Source organism: Tamandua tetradactyla, chromosome 1, assembly GCF_023851605.1.
Source record: "Tamandua tetradactyla isolate mTamTet1 chromosome 1, mTamTet1.pri, whole genome shotgun sequence".
NCBI lineage: Eukaryota > Metazoa > Chordata > Mammalia > Pilosa > Myrmecophagidae > Tamandua > Tamandua tetradactyla.
Window position 1 is genome coordinate 87,882,468 of NC_135327.1, and position 23,150 is coordinate 87,905,617.

Genomic DNA, 23,150 nt, shown 5'->3' on the forward strand with positions numbered 1-23,150 from the left:
GTGTGCCCCTCATTCTATTAAAGCATTTTCTACTAACAGATTAACTTCTTGGGAAATTTTCCTACTTTCCCTTCCCAATGTATTCTTTGTTTGTTTTCACAACCTTAATTCTGTCACTTTACTACCTATTATTTTTTAGGAAACACCTCATGACTGCCTAACTTTAACTGACTAATTGTTAACCCCTTTAATAGATTTACAAACAAACAAATAAACCAACAAAACAATTGATAGTGCAGTTGTTATCAGTTATATAGATGGTTCTTATTTTAAAGATTACTCTGGAATTCATTGTGTTGGAGATACTAATACCTCTAACCACGAAGTAATAGAAGCAAATTCCTTATTAATCCTACAATGGCCCAGCAAGCGGAACTTTTCGTGCTTATAAGAACCTGTAAATTTGCCTAATATACTAATAGTGGGTATGCCTTTGAGGTTGTTCATGATTTGAGGATGTTACGGAAACAAAGAGGTTTTTAACCTCCAATGGAGGAAAATTTAAAAAGAAAAAACAACTCTTATGTTTCAGAGTTGCTAGATGCTATACTCTTACCAAAAGCTTTGGCTACCTGGTCAGTCTTGGGCAAATACAAAGGAAAGCACTGGTAACCACATGGTAGATACAGATGCAAAAAGCATAGCTATAGGGTGGTGCAATGGTGGCTCAGTGGCAGGATTCTTGCATGCCATTCCGGAGACCCGGATTTGATTCTCAGAGCCTGCCCATGCCAAAAAAAAAAGCACAGCTATAAATTCTAATCCCATTCCTGTTTCTATAAAGACTTTTGAACCAAATAACTGTTTTGGAAACATAAATAGTTACTTCTTGAGGCTCAACAAAAATGCTCCTCCTCAGGAGACAGAAAAATGGAAAAAATACCGGCTGCTTTTATGAGCCTACAATTCATGGTTTAGCTCTAAGGGTAAACCAATCCTCCCCAATTGCCACTAGGAAACATTGCCACTAGAAATTATTCATAATATGACTCATTGAACACTGATAAAATGGCAATCTGGAGAAAGCAATATCTCTTAGACTCATCCCCTAAAATAGCAATGAAAATATATCACAGTTGTTTAATTTATCCCAAGCATAATCCAGGAAAACCTTTCCATGGTTCTCAAGGACATTTTCCCTTACCAACTAGACCTCTGAAACCTGACAACTGGATTTTATTCGATTATACCCAGCCCAAGGCTATAAATATGTTTTAATAATGATTTGTGTGTACTTGCATAGGGCTGAAGTCTTTTTCTATAGACAAGCTACTGCTGCTACCATTGCAAAGGTTTTATTAGAAAAAATGATTCTAAATCGGGAATTTCCCTTGGAGCTTCACAATGACCAAGAACCCACATTAAAGGACAAATTTTGATAGAAATATGCAATATATGACCTATTTTTCAAAATTTTCATTGTGCCTATTACACCTAATCCTCAGGCTTAAATAGAAAGACCAAATGGTATAATTAAAATTCAAATAGCTAAATTTATGAAATCCCTCAAAGGACCAAAGCCTTACCTATAGTCTATTATTAAATATAAGATCCACTCCTTTTGGAAAACATGCTATCCCCACTTGAAATTATAGCAGGGAGACCTATGGACCTTGGAATATATGAGCCCTGCCTCATAAAAGGAAATGTGTTAACCTATTGTCAAGATCTAGTCAAAACCTTAAAGAAAAATGAAACCTTGATAGAACAGTTCTTTTACAGCGCACTCCAGTGAGGTGAAGATATTCAAAACCTTAACCTTTGACTGGTGACTTTGTATATTGGAAAGGCCTCATCCGTAAAGTTGTACTCCATTCTCACTGGAAAAAAACCGATCAGATATTTTTAACTAACTCAAGTGCAGCTAAGTTAGAAGGTATTGATTCTTGTATTCATATTTCTCATTTAAAGAAACCTCCCAGCCCTGCTGGGAAATCCATTCTTACTAGGGACCTAAAGCTCAAAATTATGAAAGATTTGAAGCAGATGATAACTGAGACAGATGATCTGGGACCAGGCCTCTATAATTAATACATATCGGTTATTTTAGTTTATTTAAACTGATGAAAATCAAGTCCTGGTTCTTGCGTTAGCCATCTACATCACCTAATTTAGATTAACACATGCTATACTCATCTCATTAATATCTGCTATTACTCATAATTATTATCCTATTAGCACTCTTATTCACATTTTTATTCCTCCCTCACCCCTTCTTTTGTATTCCCAATCTATCTCCGCCCCTCCCATAATGAATCCTACCTCCTTTTAAACTCTTTAATCACACCCTTATCCTTCCTTCCTGATCCCTTGCCACCCATCCTTTTTCTCTCAACCATGACCTAGGCAATCTGTCAAATTGGTTGGTTTGTGCTATATTAAACTCCATGGAAGGGCCCCAGTTATTGGCCGTACCCATAGGCATGCCAACCTAGGTGAACATTAATGACAACAAAGAGAAAATTCAAATATTATATGAACTAAGGGACTCTGAAGCTTGAGACTTATTTAGTTGGCTAAAATCTTGGATCTTGGGAAGACTGGATTTATAGCATATTTCAAACCTTGCTAATACTTTTCCTTATTATTATCACTATAGGGTATCTTATTTATTGTCTCATCTCCAGAATAACAGCTGCAGCTATCTCCCAAGTCATATGAATGCACCAAACCCTTGATCTTGAAGCTTGTACTTATGAAACCTATTTATTTAATGACAAAATTAAGCCAAAATTATAATTAATACCTAAGAGCCCTCCCTGAAAACCTCCTTGTTTGCTCAAAGGTGGTCCCTGTCTAAACCAAATCTGCAAACAAACTCACTACCTTCCCTCCTATGTGGGACACGCCTCCCAGGAATGAGCTTCCCTGGTGCCAATGGGTTATTACCAAATGTTGATCAGTGATGCTTTCAAAGAAAGAGCTTGTTCAAAGTGGGGGGTGGAGGGGGTGGGCGTATGGAAAGAAATCACACAAAATAGAGTTTCTATGGATAAGAGATTTAAAATAGAGTCAGGAGGTCATTCTGTGGGTTAGTTTTATGCATGTCTCAGCCAAATATCACAAACTGCCAAAGTATATATAAACAGCGTTTCTCAAAACCGTAAGGGCATCTGGACACCATAAAGAAATCAATAAGCTATCTAACCTGAAGGACATTCAGAACACCCTGAATATCCACCAATCACAAACAATTTAGGCAATCTTTTTCTTTAAAACCCCTTGCTTGGAAGTTCCAAGACAAACACAATTTGTTGTTCCTGAATGTAAGCTCCCTGAATTGCAGTTCGAAGATCCCAGGCAAACACCTTTTTGTCTCGCGGTTTAGTTTGTCCTCAATTGACACCACCCTTACCCCACAGAGAGCAAACACTATTCTTTTTTAATTCAAAAGTTTAGAAATTAGGTTGGCTACATTTATTATTTACTCTTTTTCTTGAAGTGACAACTTTGTTTTTCTGAATAGAAAATGCTTTCAAAAGTGCTCTACCAAGTAACTGTTTAGGGGGTGGGGTGGGGGGAGGGATGTTATTTGTGAATGTCTGCTTATAATCATGAGTGTGTATTGCTCAAGGGAACATTATCTACCGCATATGTTCCAGGAGGAACAGTTAAGAAATGCAGCCTTAGGACAACCTATTTATTGGTGTCTTTGGTGCTTCTCCATTGGTTTCCTTGCATTCTTCCCTGATGGCCAACTCTTCTCACTCCCTTACTAAGGAAGAGTTCCTATTTTGGTGTTCCTAGCCACTGGCTGCGCTCCTGCCATGGCCAGTCAGATCAGTCCAAAGCATGTACTTCACCTGTACTGGGTTCCTCAGATGCTCCCTCCTCATTAGTGGTTTGGCACCTTTGTGTAAATCCTGTGGGCCCAGCATTGACCAGGTATCCTTGGAGAAACCTGCTTCTGCAGCTCCTGAGCCTCTCAACAGTAGGCAATTCAAGAGAGGAAAATTCACTGTTTCAATTCTGTTGGCTTCTCTTATTTCCCTTATTTCCTGGCATCAGTGTATTAAATCCCAGACCTGTACTCTAAAGGAGCTAAAATGTCCCTAAGTCCAGGGACCCTTATTCTGCCTATCCAGACCTTGCTCTGTGTAATGGGATATTAATGAGTAATAGGTACATGGGAAAATGGTTACACAAATGAATTATTTAAAAACTAAAATTAATTCTAAGCCATGACATCAAATGTCAGCCTTGTTCCACCATTATAAGAAACTTTATATTTAGTTTTGACACTACATATAAGGGTCTCAAATATAACTGTTCTTACATTACTTTATATGTGTTCTTTTGCTTTGTTCCCAGCCGCTCTAACTGTGGGAGGCAAGGCTGACAGCTCCTCTGGCAGCATCTGCAGCTGCAGCTTGCCCAGTGTTTGAAACGTCTGAAAGAACCATCAGGTAACTTCTCCCCACAGAGTGACGATCACAAATTTGCTAGTTAACTCTGAACCTCAGGTACACTTAGGTAGAACCCCCATGAAGAAGTTGTACACCAGGAAATGGCCAGATAGGGCTTCCATTTAATGAGTCTGGAAAGCAGACAATTATTGACTCTGTGCTTAATTGTCCAGCATGTCAGACTGAGCATAATCAGAACCCTGAGCTCAAGCAATACTCTACTGAGCTTGTTCCTTTTTTTTTTCTGAATTCCTGCTTTCTATGATTTTGATCACTGAGCAGTTGTATAGTTGACATCAGAAAGCAGTGGTTTCTTCAACATGTAAAACAAATTTTTGAATTCATGAGTAATTTTTTTTTTTATGTAGCTACAATGTTGTTTGGTGAGACAATGGAACATTTAAGCTTCAGCTGCCTCCCTCTGTTTTTTGCACTCCACGTGAGTATTTGAGATCTCTAACCAACCCCATTTTTCTTAAAGCACATTCTATTTTATCAGGGTTGCTTATGTATGTATTTATAAAGAATCATATACCCACTTCTAACCAGAAGCTTTTGGGCAAAGGGTATGTACTTGGCAGGGAGTTAGAGCCAGCCTCTAACACGTCAGAGCACACAGTCAAGTGGGGCAGAAAGACACGCAACACAGTCACATAGCATAAGGCAATGCTGCAAGGGATGTTAGAACCCTTTACATTAGTATTGTAAGGGATGATAAAAACAGGAGGAAGAAGAGATCTTTGCTGGGATCCCTGAAGAAAGTGACACACAGAGAGTGGACTGTTCATGCAACAGTGACAAGGGATAGGTGGGGGTTTGGGGGTGAGAAGAAGAGACATTAGGGAAAGCGGATCCAGATATATAGCCTTGTAGAGTTTTGGTGTGAAAGACATTGCAGAAGCCAATCCTCCAATCCTTATCCACCCCCAGCCACCACTATTTCTAACCCAAGAATCCCCCAAATCATTCCCAACAAATACTTGAGTGCTTAATGTCCACAAGGATGGGCCCTCACTTCCTACTCAGGCAGCCTTTTCTATTCTTTCACAGCTCTTTTTGCAGATATGGGGTCAGCCACTTTTCTGGAATGACAGCCAGTCTTGACCCTTCACTCTACGGCAGCTTTCATATATTTGAGAATACATATCATGCCTTCCATAAATCTCCTCTTTGTTTCTTCAGTGGCTCCTCAAGTGACTATTTTGATGTTTTCACCACCTTGTTTGTCCTCCTCTGAATTTGTTCCAGGTGGTCAGAGTTCCTGTTCATAAGTTAGATAAAGAGCTGAACGATGTCTTCCAGCTAACTCTAGATGGACTCAGCACATGCTGGGGATATGGCCTCCTTTTCTCCAGGTACCATGCTAGCCTGAGACTCAAATCAACTATATTGGCAGCCACATAGCATTGTTGATTTCCACTAAATCTGTAGGAACTAAAGGATGGGGCTGACTGAAAATAATGGCTCCTTTCCAGTATGGTGGTCCTTAGTAAACCCTAGTTCTTTCCTCTGATATATTAACATTCTCCAGTTCTCTTGCTGGGATAGCAAGGTTGGTCTTTTCCACAACCCCCTGGCCAGGGTCATTAGATCAGCATGCCATTGCTGTCCACACTTAGATCATTAATCAAAATATTGAGAACAAAAATGAGGATAGAGCAAAGTTCTTTTATAGACCTTGTTTTCTTTATAACTCTATTCTCAAAGATAACGATATAAGACAAATTGTCAGGTTGAATACAGAAAACATATTTTGAACATGTTCTTTTTATGAACTGTGAACTCTATAATAGAAATTGCCCATGTATTACTTCAAAACAATTCATTTTGATCCATATTTTCATTCATCTACTGTTTCAGTTGTTATTGCAAGAAAATAAAGGAAAAAGAGATTGGGCAATCAGGGTATTTTGCGAGCTGAATATTTATCAGTATAATCTCTAATACTCTTTCATTTGGAGTTTTTTATTCTAGGATTGTCTACAGTATCTCTTCATATAAAGAAGAAACACAATTTCTTCATAATGGAGTTTTGCATTTTGTTTATTAATGAGACTAGAGAATAGTTTTTAAAACATCTTGATTGAAAATGTGTTTCTTTCCTATCATAGGAGTATGTGAATAGAATTGTTTGACCAAACCGAAGTTTTCCATAAACTTAGGTATACTGAAATATTTATTTCTGTATTGTAAATGAAGAGCTGCCTTAAAAACTAAGTACCCAAAGAAAAGGAAATATGTGGTCTGCTGCACATTTCTAAATCCAGACAGATCTCAGGCTTTAGTCTTCTCAAAGACTATTTCATAGGGCATGAGAGCTATTCAGTAAGAACCACCATGCCCATCCCATTTAAGTATGTCAGAGTTTCATTACATGACTGTAACTTAGCATTAAAAGATCTAGTAAACATAAGAAAGGATGAAGAATATACATCAGATTGTTATTAGCTCATGTTCCTCTGTTCTGTTCTCTAAGTTGGATAAGTTCTATCTGTTCCCAGGGGTCCTTGAGTATCTCCAAGGCTTATTTTCCAGAGAATTTCCCTACTGGAGGGGTTTCTTCTCCTTCTAACTAATACTGGTAGGAATGCTGGAGTTCTCTTCCCTTTCTTTAGAACTTTCCCAAAAAAGAGATTGCTCAAGGGTTCCCTCCTAGTCAAGTGGTTTCGGAAAGGTTGAACCAAGCACTGTATGCAGTCAAATTTCCAGACCACAGAACCCTATCCCTTTTCTAAATATCCAATCTTTGACATGATCTCACACCCCACCCTGCCAATGCACCTCCCAAAGGGTATTGGCCTTGGGAGTAGAGCAGAATTGGCTGAAGATAACTCTACCCTGGAAAGCACTATCATCCAGTGGTTTCCAGTAGGAGGAGGGCAACCTCCTGCAGTTTCAACCTCTGAAGGTGGTTCTCACCCACTTCTACTGGAGTCCTGGGTCAGTAACATCACTCTCAGAATAAGAAGGCTCATGAATGCTCCGACTCAATGCCCAGCATATGGCCTGTCACAGATGAAGTGCTAGGCTCTCACCAGTGTGTGCCTAACTGTCCTGCCTGGGGTTGTCAGTGAGCTGAGACCTCAAATGAAGAGAGTCAGGGAGTCCACCACCCTGTACTCCCTGAGATGACAGCTTAATTTGGCTCCAAAAGTGTCCAAGTAGATCACTGTTCCTGATCCTTCTCTAAGTTGGCACAGGGTTATCAGTTTATCGAAATCATTCCCATTATTTTTAATAGTTTTTTAGTACTGCATTTTGTGGATGTACTATAGTTTTATTAAAACAATCTCCTGTTTATGGGCATTTTGATAGCTTACAGTATTTCCACAATTATAGACAAAGTTGGAAAGAATAACTTTGTGCATATGTGTATTCATATGGTGGGAGATATAACTTCATGGTTAACTCCTAGAAATGGGAAGACGGGGCCACAATATAAATTCATGTGTAGTTTTGTTAGGGATTACAAAATTCCCTTCCTTAAGGGTTGTAATAGTTTGCATTTACACCATCCGTGCAAAAGAGTTCTTTTTTCCCCGTAACCTCACCAAATAGGGTTTGTTGTTAAGCTTTATAATGTTTGCTGGACTGGTAGGTGGGAAATAGTTAGCTCCATGCACTATGAGAATATGTGCATTATTTTCTCGTTATGATTTAAGTTGAATATCTTTTCATAAGTTTGAGTCATTTTTATCATTTTTCATTTTTAAATTATTCATATCTTCTGCACATTTTTCTATTAACATATTTGTATCTTCCTTTCATTTAAAGAGTTCTTTATATGTTAGGAAAATTAGTCCTTTACTAAGATGTTTTAGTATCTTCTATAAGTATGTTATTTGTTTTTTTTTTGTGCTTATTTTATATGTATATGTGTGTACACACATATATATGTATAATTTTCAGGTAGTAATTTTTTTCAAATGTATTTCTGAGATATATTCATACACCATACAATCCATCCAAAGTATGCAGTCAGTGGTTCACAGTATCAGCACATGGTTGTACATTCATCACCATGATCAGTCTTAGAACATTTGCCATATGCTAGGAAACGAAATAAAAAGAAAAAAAGAAAACCCCCCAAAATCCTATACCTCTTATCCCACCCTCCTTTATCACCTAGTAGAACATTTTATGCAATTTAAAAGCATACAATAAAGATAAGTTAACTAAGACAGTATGGTATTGTCAGAAATGGATATATAGGTCAGCAGAACAGAATAAATATCCAGAAGTAGAGCCATACAAACACAGGCAGCCAAGGTTTTTTTTTTCTTTGCTGTATAACTATACAATCATTACCAATAATCAGTGCTACTGGATTATAGCTCAACAATTTCCAATATTTCTTTCTAGCTATTTGTTTTAGTTTGCTAAGACTGTCAGAATGCAACACATCAGAGATGGCTTTAAATAAAGGGGTTTATTTAGTCCCTCAGGGGAAAGGCATCTAGCTTCATTTGTGTTTCTCTGTCACATGAGAAGACACACAGCAAATGTCTGCTGGCTTTCTTTCCTGGCATCTGGGTTCCATTGGCTTTCCCTGGGTGTGTCCTTTTTGTATCTCCAAACATCTGGGTCTGAGCGGCTCTGAGCTGAGTTGTGCTGGGCTGTTCTGAGTTCCTTGGAGCTGTGCTGAGCCGTTTCTCTCTCTCTTCTGACTTAACCTTTTAAGCCTCACTTACGGTGGAAGGCATTGCCCTTAGCCACCTGCAGATATAATCAGCCACAGATGAAATGTAAATCAACAGCAAAAGAACAACTGGGCCCATCATCTTGCCAAGTTGACACGTGAACCTAACTACAACATGATTCTAACACACTAGAAATGCAAAGGAAATTATCTATAGTATAGTATATCAGTAGTCATAATCATTTGTTAAATCCAAATTTTTCTGATATACTTCCTCCCTCTCATTTAATCACCTCTTCCCTATCATTTAATCAATCTCTCAATGGTCTGGGCAATGACAATTTTTAACTTTTTCATGAAGTTAAATGACAAATTTTAACTTCTTTGAAGGGGAGTTGACCTTCTGGGGTAAAGGTATGAAATTAGTAGATGTTCTTGGATAGATGGATACCTCTAGGTTTCAGGACTAATCTAGCATAGGAACAATCTGGGGGTCTTAAAAGTTTCTGAAGAAAAAAATAAACTTATTAGGTAAAACATTTATAGAGTCTTAGATAGAGCCTAGGGTATTCTTTAGAGTTTTCAGGAATACTGTTGGTTGGGGCTTGGAATAATGTAGCAATTTGCATTATCTGCTGAAGCTTGCATAAGAATAACCGCCAGAATGACTTCTCAACACTACTTGAAATCTTTTAGCCTAATGAAACTTTATTTTGCTCCATTTCTTTCCCCCCTTTTGGTCAAGAAGGCATTCTCAATTCCATGATGCCTGGGCCAAGTTCATCCATGGGATGCCAGGGAGACTTAGACCCCTGGGAGTCATATCCCATGTAGGGGAGAGGGTAGTGATTTTATTTGCAGAGCCGGCTTAGAGAGAGAGTGAGAGGCCACGTCTGAGCAAAAAAAGAGGTTCTCCGGGAGTGACTCTTAGGTATGGCAATAAGTAAGCTTAGCTTCACTACTGCAAAGGTAAGTTTCATAAGGGCAAGCCTCAAGATCAAGGGTATGACTTATTAAATTGGGAGTCCTAATGCTTGAGAGAATATTAGAAATTCCGCAGGTGAGGAAGATTAATAGTTCCATATTTTTCCCCAGTCCCTCAAGGGGACTTTGAAAATACTTTTTTTTTCTGCCTCAAATACTCTGGAATGTTTTGTGGTAATACCTTAGCCTATAGAAAACAACAAGATCTCATTCTGTATTCTAGGTTCCATGTAATTAGGTTATTTAGATAAACTGAATAGACAGGTTAAATTAGTGTGCTACCGAAAATTTAAATTTTGGACAAAATAAGCATATCTTCCTTTGGTCGCACACAGAAGATGAAGTTCTAAAATAAAGACAATATCATTCTTTACCCTGCATTTTGCCTTCCCTTAGTCCTAACCAAGTCCATTTCATTAATATCTATAATTGGAGTCTGATCTCTTTTTCAGCTTCTTTTACAGTTGCTGTATGGAAGTAAGGCTGACTTTCAGAGCTGCAAAATTAACTCTGAGCCTCAGATATCACACAGATACCCAAAGTTCCAGGTAACTACCAGGTTATAGACAAAAAACACAGCATCTCAGAATTTAGAAATAGCAGTTAAAACTCAGGAATAGATGTGATTGCCGTAAGAGCTTACAATCTAGGAATCCTTATAATGAGCCTTAATGAACATTCTGAACTATGTAATCATCAGTTGCCCAATCTCTGCCCATGTTCCATCCCCCAATAACCTAGGCTCTTGAATTCAATTATCAGAGTCTGTTCATCATAGTATATACCAGTGAGACCATGCAGTGTCTTTCCTTTTGTTTCTGGCTTATTTCACTCAACATAATGCCTCACGTACCATTCACCTGGTTGTATGCCACATGACTTCCTTCCTGCAGTCAGTCAGTATGCTGTCTTATGCATGCACCACAGTTTGTCCTTCCATTCATCAGCTGATGTCTCCTTAAGCCATCTCCATCTATTGAAAACTGTGAATAATACCACCATAAATAACAGTGTGAAAATGATTATTTGGGTCCTTACTTTCACTTCTTCCAGGTATATACATAGTAATGGGGTTGCAGAATCATACAACCCTTTACTTAGCCTCCTGTGGAACCACCATGCTGCCCTCCAGAGGGGCGGCACTGTTCTACTTCCCTACCAACAGTTAATAGTACATCTCTCTCAACAACAAAAAGACAGCCAACCCAATTACAAAATGGGAAAAAGACTTGAACAGACACCTATCAGAAGAGGAAATACAAATGGCCAAAAGGCACATGAAGAGATGCTCAATGTCCCTGGCCATTAGAGAAATGCAAATCAAAACCACAATGAGATATCATCTCACACCCACCAGAATGGCCATTATCAACAAAACAGAAAATGACAAGTGTTGGAGAGGATGCGGAGAAAGAGGCACACTTATCCACTGTTGGTGGGAATGTCAAATGGTGCAACCACTGTGGAAGGCAGTTTGGCGGTTCCTCAAAAAGCTGAATATAGAATTGCCATACGACCCAGCAATACCATTGCTGGGAATCTACTCAAAGGACTTAAGGGCAAAGACACAAACGGACATTTGCACACCAATGTTTATAGCAGCGTTATTTACAATTGCAAAGAGATGGAAACAGTCGAAATCTCCATCAACAGAAGAGTGGCTAAACAAACTGTGGTATATACATACGATGGAATACTATGCAGCTTTAAGACAGGATAAACTTATGAAGCATGTAATAACATGGATGGACCTAGAGAACATTATGCTGAGTGAGTCTAGCCAAAAACTAAAGGACAAATACTGTATGGTCCCACTGATGTGAACAGACATTCGAGAATAAATTTGGAATATGTCATTGGTAACAGAGTCCAGCAGGAGGTAGAAACAGGGTAAGATAATGGGCAATTGGAGTTGAAGGGATACAGACTGTGCAACAGGACTAGATACAAAAACTCAAAAATGGACAGCACAATAATACCTAATTGTAAAGTAATCTTGTTAAAACACTGAATGAAGCTGCATCTGAGCTATTGGTTTTTGTTTTGTTTTGTTTTGTTTTGTTTTGACTTTACTATTATTACTTTTATTTTTGTCGCTATATTAACATTCTATATCTTTTTCGGTTATGTTGCTTGTTCTTCTAAACCGATGCAAATGTACTAAGAATTGATGATCATGCATCTATGTGATGATGTTAAGAATTACTGATTGCATATGTAGAATGCTATGATTTCTAAATGTTGGGTTAATTTCTTTTTTTCCGTTAATTTAAAAAAAAAGAGAGAAGGGGTAATTGGAGCTGAAGGGATACAGACTGTACAACGGGACTGGATATAAAAACTCAGAAATGGACAGCACAATACTACCCAATTGTAATGCAATTATGTTAAAACACTGAATGAAGCTGCATGTGAGGTATAGGTTTTTTTTTTTTTCTTTCTATTAATGTTTTAATTCTTATTCTGTTGTCTTTTTATTTCTTTTTCTAAATCGATGCAAATGTACTAAGAAATGATGAATATGCAACTATGTGATGTTATTAAGAATTACTGATTGTACATGTAGAATGGAATGATTTCTAATTGTTTTGTTAATTCTTTTTTAATTAATAAAAAAACTATAAAAAAATAGTACATCTCTCTCTCTCCACATCTTCTCTAGCACTTGTATCTTTCTGTTTTTTTTTTAAACTGTTTTGTTCACATAGTATGCAATCCATTTACGTGTACAATCAATGGCTGCCATATAATTGCATAGTTATGCATTCACCACCACAATCTATATGACTACATTTCCACTTCTTACACAAAGAAAGAAGAGGAAAGCGGGGGGGGGGGGGGGGGGGGGGGAGGAACAGCAGCAACAACAAGAATCCCATACCGCTCCCTTATTTCCCCGTTATTGACATTTAGCTTTAGTATATCGCCTTTGTTGCAATCAGTGAAAGATCATTACAATGTACTGTTAACCATAGATCTAGTTTGCATTAATTGCATTTTTTCCATATACCATCTCATTTTTAACATCTAGCTATGGTGACATTCATTTGTTCTCCCTGTAAAAACTCTCTTATATTTTGTACATTTAATCACCATCATTGTCTACTCTAGGTTTTGCTAAGTTATACAATCCCAGTTTTTATCCCCTGTCTTTCCTTCTGGTGTCATACATGCCCCCTAGCCTTTCTCTTTCAACCACACTATCACTCAATTTTGTTTATTATACTTACAATATTGTACGACCATCTTAAACCATTGTGCTATCCATATCTGAATCTTTATAACCACTTCTGTTGAACATTTTGCATTTCTTCAGCATCAAAAGCCTAATCTCTACCCTTTTTCTATCCCTTGATAACTTGTATATGCTTGGAAGAACTGAGAGCATGGACATGAATGGACAAACTTAGAGTTTGGTCATTTTAGTTAGTTTATATTAGTGAGACCACACAGTATTTGCCCTTTTGTTTCTGGCTTATTTCATTGAACATAATGTCCTCAAGGTTCATCTCCACTACTGCATGTGCCATGACTTTATTCTGTCTTACAGCTGTGTAATATTCCTTCGTATGTATATACTACAGTTCGCTTATCCATTTGCCCATTGTTGGACATTTGGGCTATTTAATCTCTTGGCAATGATGAATAATGTCACTATAAACATTGGTGTGCATATGTCCATTCATGTCCATGCTTTCAGTTCTTCCAAGCATATACCTAGTAATGAGATTGCTGGATCATATGGTAAAGTCTATGCTTAGCTACCTGAATAACCTCCAAACTGCCTTCCAGAGTGTCTGCACCATCCTACATTCCCACCAACAATGAATAAGTGTACCTATTTCTCCACATCCTCTCCAGCATTTGTAGATTTCTGTTTTTTGATAATGGCCATTCTAGTAATAGGTGTGAGATGATATCTCATTGTAGTTTTGATTTGCATTTCCCTAATAGCTAGTGAAGTTGAGCATCTTTTTATTTACTTTTGAGCCATTTGTATTTCTTCTTTGGAAAAGTGTCTATCCATGTCTTTTGCCCACTTTTTAATTGGGTTGTTTGTCTTTTTGTTGTTGAATTGTAGGATCTCTTTATACATTCTGGATATTAAACCCTTATCTGATATGTGGTTTCTAAATTTTGTCTCATCGCATAGGCTGCCTTTTTAATTTCCTGACATTTTCCTTTGACATGAAAAAGTATTGTTTTGAGGAGAATCTATTTATCTATTTCTTCTTTATGCAAAAACTTTTAAAGTTATTATGTTGTAAATGTTATTAAAACATTTGACTAACTTTTTGTTTTAGAGTTTCAGAACCACCTAGGTTATAGAAGATTTCACTCATGAACATGATATATGCCTTTTTTGTCTTTCTTAAGTTTACTCAACAATATTAGGTAATTTTTTTATGTGGGGGCCTTGCATATCTTCGTTAGATTTATTCTTGACTACTTGATATTTTCTGATGCTATTATAAATGGAATCTTTTTTAAAATTCACTTTCTATTTGTTTACTGTTGACATATACAAATAAAACTGTATATTGGCTTTGATTCTAGCAACTCTGATAAATTCACTTATCAATTCTAAAAATATTTGAAAATTATTTTGGATTTTCTACATAATCTCATCACTTGCAAATAATGAGAGTTTTGCTTTCATTGTAATAACCATATATATATATATTTTTTTTTTTTCTTGCCTTATTGCACTGGCTAGGACCTCCTCTGCAATGTTGAAGAGAAGTTCAATATTGTGCATCCTTTTTATTTCAGTGTCCTAGCTGCACAAAGCAGATACCATGAAATGGCTCACCTTCAACAATGAAAATTTATTAGCTTACAAGTTCACACTTTCGAGGTTGTGAAAATGTCTAAATAAAGGTATCATCAAGGTAATGCTTTCTTCTTGAAGACCAGCAGCTAGCAATCCTGGCTTACCGGCCACATGGCAAGGCACATGGTGGCATCTGCTGATATCTCCCTTCTCTTCTGGGTTTCTTTCATTTCAGCATCTTGTTTCTGTGACTTTCTCTCTTTGTCTTGCTTCCATTTATAAAGTGTTCCAGTAATAGGATTAAGATTCATCTTCAAAGAGGTGGCTCACAATTTAACTGAAAAGTCCTATATACACTGGTTTCATACCTATAGGAATGGATTCAAGATTCAAGATTATGTTTTCCTGGGGTATGCACAACTTCAAACCACTGCACTCTTTCTCTCCCAATTTCAGGGCAAAAGCTAGGAACGTCTCACCATTAAGTTTAATATTTTCTTGGGATTTTTTTGGTAGCTATTCTTTATCAAATAAAGGAAGTTCTTTTCTATTCCTAGTTTATTAAAAGCTTTTATCATAATTTGGTATTGCGTTAACAAATGGTTTTTCTGCATTTATTGAATGATTATAAATATTTTTTCATTTTTCTGCTAATGAGTTGAACTACATTGACTTTTACATGTTAAGCCAACATGGCATTCTTAGAATAAAACACATATTGATATAATGTGCTAACCTATGTCAGTGTAACAGGATTTGTAACTATTATTCTGGTTAGTATTTTTATACATATGCTCGTGACAGAGGTTGTTCTATAAATTTCTTTTCTAAGACTGTCCTTTTGTAAAGATTTTGAAGTCAAGGTTATAAAAGGAGTTTAGTATGTGTGTGAGAGGGGATATGGGGAACTCTGTTCTCTCTGTATCATTTTTCTGTAAACATACAACTGCTCTAGTTTAACAAAAGAGGTTTGGACACAGTCTTCTTTTTCTATTCTCTTTAAATTTTGGCATAAGATTGGATTATCTCTTTCTAAATTATTTGGAAGAATTTACTTATAAAGCAATGTGGGTTTAGAAGGTGTATATGTGTGTGTAAATGTGTTTTAAAATGGCTTTAATCTCTTTAATAGATATAGGAAATTATTCATATTTTCTACTTTTATATCTATTTTGGTAAATTGCAATTTTTAAATAATTGTTCAGTTTATCTGCAGTGTCATATTTATTGGTGTAACATTGTTTATCTGCTTCAGGTATAAAGAATCTGAAGTAATGTTCTCTTTTTCATTGCTGAAATTGGTAGTGTATGCTTTCTCTATTTTTTCCTGATCAATATTTATATAGGTTTTCAATTTCATCATTTTAAATAATGAGCTTTTAGCTTTGATGAATTTCCATATTGTATGCTTTCTCTGTATTTCATCAATTTCTGTTCTTTATTATTCTTTCTACTTTCATTGAGTTTTTTTGGCTGGGGTTTGTTTGTTTATTTGTTTTAGGTCTTTGATATGGAAGATTGAATGATTCACTTTCAGGTTTTTTCCTTCTCCAATATGTATATTGTATGCCTTGAAGGCTATGAATTTCCCTTTAGCACTGCTTTAGCTACATGTCACAAGTTTTGATATGCCATCTCTTCATTATCATTCAGTTCAATATTTTCTAATTTACACTGTCATTTCTTCTTTGACCTCTAGTTTTCTTAGAAGTATATTGCTTAATTTATATTTATATTTTTGTATTTAAAATTTTTTCCTTAATCCCATTATGATCAGAAATTATACAATGAATGAATGATGTCAGTTCTTTAAAATTTGTTGATATTTGATTGAGGCCCAGCATGTGAACTGTTTTTGCTTTTGTTTTTTCTTAATGTGAACTTGAAAGGAATGGTATAAATGCATTTGAAAAGAATGAATATTCTCCCATTGTTGGGTTAAATGTACTATGTCTATCAAGCCAATTTTAAAGCAAATTTTCTTTCATATCTTATATAACCTTACTAATTTTGCCCTCTTATATTATTTTCTTTTGTAGATATGTACTAAAGTCTCCCATAAGATTGTATATTTGTACATTTTTTCTTTTGTTTCTATCAATTTTTGCTTAATATGTTTTGAAACTACCCATATCATTTCTGAAGAAGTAAAGAAAAAAAGAAAGGAATAAATCTAACAGATAATAAGACTTAGTACAAGGTCATTGTCATGAAAAAGATGGGTTACTGGTTCAGGTGTAAGTAGATGAGTGGAACTCAATAAAGAGTGAAAAACAGAGCCATGTATTTAGAGCCATGTATAAACCTGATATAATATAAAGATAATACTACATCAATGAGGAGAAGACAGATTTTTAATAGAAGGAAGACTATAAATACTATAACTCTCAATGTGAAAACCTAGCCAATTTTATTACATCAAACTGAGATATCTATTAAATGAAAAACATGATAGACAAAGTTAATAGACAATGGACTGGAGGAAAACGTTTGTCAAATATAAAACTGAAAAGAGATTAAAATCTAAGATGTTTAAGGAACTTCTTCTAAATTAATAGAAAAAAATCAGGACACCGAAATGGAAAAATGTGCAAGAGCATGCATATTCAAATTTCAAAAGTGAAAAATCAAATGACTATTAAGTATATGAAGTAATAGTCCAACTCACTATTTATTAAATATATGGGAATTAAAACAACAGTGGTCCACGGTATTATCCCCACTGCTTCTGCAAAAGTGAATACTGAGTATTTTTGAGAATGAGAGGAAATTGGTAAACTCGTGGACTTCTGGCAAAATTGAAAAAAAAATGCAAGTAATATGTAAACTAATTCACAAAGTACTTTGTGAAAATAAGTATATATATTCTGTACCCCAGATAAATTTTTATATAGGGTCCAAAGGGAATGTGCATGGTGCTGTTCTCGCCTGCATTTTTTGTCATAAGAAGGAAAGGAAGTCAATTTATGGGCCATTTCTGAAAGAATAAAAGAATAATTACAATGTGGTGCACCGGGGAAGGAAGAAATAATGAATGAGGTTTGAGGATCTAAAGGAAGCAAACAAACACATCGTCATAATAATAAAAGACAAGAGGACGTCCTTCCAGTGTGAGTGATGCCAGTTAATGTTCGGTGAATTAAGTGTGAAACTCAACTTTCTGCACCTGCAGTCCCAAAACAAAACAAAACAGACACCCCCAAGCACCCTTTGACATATATATTTATATACTAGCATTGAATTTTATTAGGAGATTTTCCCCAGATTGGATTGTTTGGTCAAAAGATAAATACATTTTTAATTGTAACATGTATTATCAGGTTACTTTCTTTGCTGTTTCAAAAAAATTGACTTGGTCTCATCCATTTATACTTTAGGTTGAAATTTAGAGTGAGTTAATCAAGTTCTGAAAGAAACCCACAGGGATTTTTATTAGAACTGCATTATAATAAAGACTTGCAATTTAGAATTACATTAAGTGAATAACTTAATTTATGGGTAATTGGCCTATTTTCAGTCTCAGGAAATAATTTTATAAGTATAAAAGCTCAAAGGAAATCATAAATGAAAATATTGAAATGTTAACAGTGTCTTTTCTTGGGTAATGAGCTAAGTGTGCATTGTTTCCTTCTATCTGCTTCTTGTATTTTTCATACGTTCTTTGGTATTCATTTCTACTTTTATGGAGAAAGCACTTAATAAAATGAACCATCCAATAATAGGGCCAGGAGGGAAAGATATTTCCAAAACATTCTTTTTTCCTTTTAATGAGAAGGGAGATTTTGCAGTTGATTTTTAAATATCAGAAGTTTTTTTAAAAAAAACATTGACACCAAAAGTTAGAGAAGTAGAAGAATTCCTATTAGAGTTTTAGATAAATAAAAAGATTTTCCTTATTCATGAAGCATTATTTTAAAATTAAATGGGTCTCATTACATGGCATAGTCCCTGAGGACAGCATTACCAAGTTTCTCTAAACATGACCCAAAAAATGGTCATTTATTTTCTTAGCATACTTAATGCTCAGAACTTCCCAGAAAGCAAGAAAAGGTAAATTCTTGATGTGTAGGAGACATTAGCACATTTTGGCAAAGGGATGATGTAGAGATCTCTGCTTTTCTAAAACTCAAGGAAAACTTTTGAGTTTTACTCTTACCTAGTAACAAAATAAGCAGTTTTTCAAAATGTTAATTTTGGTCTTCTAAGGAGGAAGACACTGATTCACTGGGCCACAGGGTGTTCTTGATGCTATTCTGTTATCTCATTCTAGTAGCAGAACTGAAAAGGTCCGGCTAATTCCTTCTGGGACTTCCTACAAAAAGCAGACTGCTAAGCTTAGCTGGGCATAGTTTCCAGCTATTAATTTCCCCTTGTAGTTTTTCTTCTTATTCTTAATAAGACATAGCAAATGCACGTAACTGTTTTTAGCACTTCATTTTTTCACAAGGTAAAATAACACATCTGTAACTGGGATAAAAAGGTACCTTTCAGGGTCTAACCTTGAGAAAACAAATTGTTAAAAACTGTAGGTTTGAAACAATATTTGGTTTTCTGTTTAATGAAAGTTAAGGAAAAGACTCAGCTCTTTTAAAAGTGAGAGGACTTATTTTTCTTAAATAACTAGAAACATGATAAACTCAACATAAAGTATAAGAAATTAGTCTGATAAAACACAGATTTTCTACTTTTTTTTACACTGATTACCCAGAAAATATAGTTCATAACTTTTTACTAAAAACAGACCAATAATTTAAGAAAACTTTGCCACTTTAACAGAGAAAAAATTAAATTTTAGTTTTGCATCAGTATATTATTTGATATCAAAGCTTTAAAATATTTTTTAGATAGACCCATTAAATCTTTTCCCAGCTTTGACCATAATTTCCTTTTCTGTGACCCTTTTGTGCCTTACTATACCTATTCAGTTTTTTCTGACAATTTTTTCTTTCTCACTCTGTAACAACCAGTCATTTTATTTTAGTAAAAAGCTAGTCTATTTTTTCCTTAATAGAAACACATCTTTTTTACTTTATATACTAAAGTTACAAAAATAATTTTGGAAACTATCTTTAGGCAAACATATCACAACATACAATTACCATCAAAATCAGCTTTATGAGAATAATGCCAGATACTTAAAACATATATTTTTGAAACTAATAGGCAATTTTAAGGAGAATTTACACTTCTTCAAAGTTTTATGATTACTATATAATTTTTTAAAAGCACGAACATAAGATACCTTACCTTATTTGTGGTTTCTTTTATAAAACAAAACTAGCTGCAAGATGGTATTGAAATTTAAAGTCTCATCTTAGGCTACTTTTTGGTGTTGTCCGATTTATACCGTGGCCAGGCAGCATTATAATAGGAAAATAATTTCTTTTGTTGTTTTTTAAGGGGGAACCCACCAAATTAAGACCAATTACCTAAAATACAACTTAAAGGAGACATAGCCAGCATGTCCTGAGAATTTCCCATGGCTGGGCAACATTAACGAAAATTGCAAAGACAAAACATTAAGACAAAGTTCCTTACAATTAAGAGGTTCTCCAATTTAAGAGCAAAAGAAAACCGCAAAGCCAAAATATGCAAACAAGGAGCTCCTCAATAATAAACAGCTTCCCCAATTTAAAAATACAATATACGAAACCAAGGAGGTGGGGCACAACCCTGGAGTCACAGATGGCGGGGCTCAAATCCACCGAGTCCACATTTACGAGCCTGCACCAATTCAACAGTCTCCTTGGCAAAAGTAGACGGACAAAGTGAAAGCAAATACAGCACAGACGGATAAAATGAAAGTAAATACGTATTAGACGAGAAAATACGCACTTACTTAGCACAGGGAAAGTCCTAACTTTGAAATCACCATCATCCAAGTGTGCCTTGCGTCGGCTGATGGTAGAAGCTCACCGGAACTTCCTGCCTCAGTCCTCCAGGAAAATCTCCTGGCAGCTGCTGAGCGCGGCGTGAGGGATCCAGGAAAGCCCTGCGGCTTTCAAGACATGAATGAGGGCTGCATCTCAGAGCAGCATGTGGGGCCTGGCAGAAATGCCAAATTGATACCAGCTCTTTCTAATAAAGGGCCCGCCAGACCCGGAGTTACAAAGGGCGAACATCTCTCAGCGTGAAGACAATTTATTGCAAATGTACTTCGCGAGGAACTAGAGGAATCTTCCCAAAACGAGTTCAAAGTGGGGATGTGAGTTAGGGTTTCTATAGGTAAAGGAAAGGGGGTAAGGATCAAAAACTAAGCAATGGCTACATGATTTATTTTTTTCAGGTCAGTGATGATGTTACATCTCTGTGAGGAGGGCGCGGGCACATTTCTCAATCTCGTGCTGTCCCCAGCATGCCTTGTTGTGCCAGCGTCAGGGATTAGGTCTGGATATTGACGTGCAGGTTATTACATGCAGGGTCCTCATGACTCTTTTTTCAGCTGACCGTTCAGGTATGTTAAATTTTCTTTTTTGAGGAGGAAGACGCTGATTCACTGGACCACATTGTTCTTGATGCTATTCTGTTATCTTAGTCTTGTAAGCAGTACTGAGAAGTTCTGGTTAATGTCCACCTGGGACTCAGGACAAAAAAATAGACCGCGAGGCTCAGCTAGGGTAAGCAAATTAATTGTCCAGCTCCTACTGGGAGTTGAGAAGGGTCAGGAGAGACAAAAAATGAAAAAGTACTTGGACCTGTAACAAGAAGACCAATCAAGAAATGCTGGGCGTTGGCACTGCCAGGGAGTGAGTGCTGTGTGAGGTGTTTTGCCTGCTACGTTGTTCTGGAGAGTTCTGCAGGAAGCAGAGCCTTTATTACAGGTTAAAGGCTCTATAATAATCACTTTAGCTGACATGAGCAGAATATTAAATTGGAGAGAATGATTTTTCCTCTTTAATAAGCAAGGAAGCTAATCTTTGAACTTTTCATTTCTTTCTTAGAATTTGATTAAGGGAGAAGTTTTAATCAAATTCAGGGTAGTATCCATCCCCATTTTATTCATGTATTTTTATTGCAGAACCTCGATATGCTGACTGGACATAATTTAGGATGGGATATAAAGCAGCAAATTTTCAGCCTTGGGAACTGAATGCCCTTAGGGTCATCTTAATTAATTAACTCTTCTAAGGCACTTCTGGAGGCACTCAATTGCCTATCAGCAGTCTCAAGAAAATACACAAAGAAGCAGAGTTTCGTTCCTGGGGTTGGGACCTGATGAAAGTGAGAACAGGACTTCCCTGTAGACCTGAGCTTCTTCCTGCGGGGACAGCCACATCCCTAATTGACCAAAAGTTTAATGGTAAAGCTCAGTGAGTTAAGATGGACATAAGCTAGGCCATGTAGAGGGGCAAAGTTGGTGCCTTCCTCCCTCTTCTAGCGGAAGGTCATCATTTAGCATGACACTCCTGGCCTCTGAGGTGAATTATCTGAGTTACAGAGGGGAAACTGGACAGATTAGCTCCCTCCCTCCCCATCTCTTTTTCTTGGGAGAAGCCTCCATCAGGAACAACTTTCCCCTCTACCCCTTCACAATGTAGTTCTCTCTCAAAAATCCACAGATGTTTCAGGACCTCTGCTCTGGTCCAGTAGTGCTTGGGCCCAGACAGGCACATTCTCTCATCACTTCCTCCCCCTAAACTTTCGGAGACCAGGTTTCTTGCAGAGAGCATGGATTCTCCACTACAATCCTTCATGCTTCCCATTTTGTAGGTGCCTACTCCTCCCAACGCTTTACTTCTGGGGAGTGACCTGCTCTGATCAAGGGCTGCTGGGTGGGTAAGTCTGTAATTTTGGAGTTTTCTATTCGGAAGTCTACTTGAGCACAAATATAAGCCTGTTCTGCAACCCTGCCTCTAGTATCCATTTCCAGTAACAAGGTGGCATTTTGTCCCCTTATCTGTTTACCATTCTTTGACTTATTTTTTCAAGTTGGGTGGATTTCAGCACCCAGGTATTATTAGAGGGCTCTTTGGCTTGGGTGAACAGTCCCAAGAACTGTCACACTAAATAGAGGCTTATAATCACCCTATATTTTCAAGGCAAGCACCTGAATTATCCTTATCCCTTCCATACCTTCTGGAGGAGGGTGAAGGCCAAGGAAACTAGTTGAATGGACTCTGAAGTTTATAGGATCATGACAATGTTGAACTTTATCCAAGCTCTGTATTCTGGAAAACAGCAAAGGTTAAAAAATATTCCACCCTTTGTGTTTTGGAAATTGGGTTCCTATAAAGAACCAGCCTTCCTCATCAGACTTAGATAAGACTCAGAGATGACCCCTTGTTTACTTAAGACAAGGGCAGACACAGACCCTCCGAGTTTCCATTCTTTACTTCATAAGTGATTA

General features: G+C 36.7%; 1 long non-coding RNA gene across 2 annotated transcripts; it reads right to left on the reverse strand.

Annotated features, from left to right (window-relative positions):
* Positions 1–8,701: 8,701 nt before the first annotated feature.
* Positions 8,702–20,869, reverse strand: LOC143685131 (uncharacterized). Of its 2 annotated transcripts, none has more exons than XR_013176390.1 (3): positions 20,643–20,869; positions 10,883–11,002; positions 8,702–9,122 (listed from the first exon to the last, which is right to left on the reverse strand). It is a non-coding gene; the product is annotated as an uncharacterized LOC143685131 (long non-coding RNA). The 2 variants fall into 2 exon arrangements; XR_013176395.1 differs by having other exon boundaries at positions 20,639–20,869.
* Positions 20,870–23,150: the final 2,281 nt, after the last annotated feature.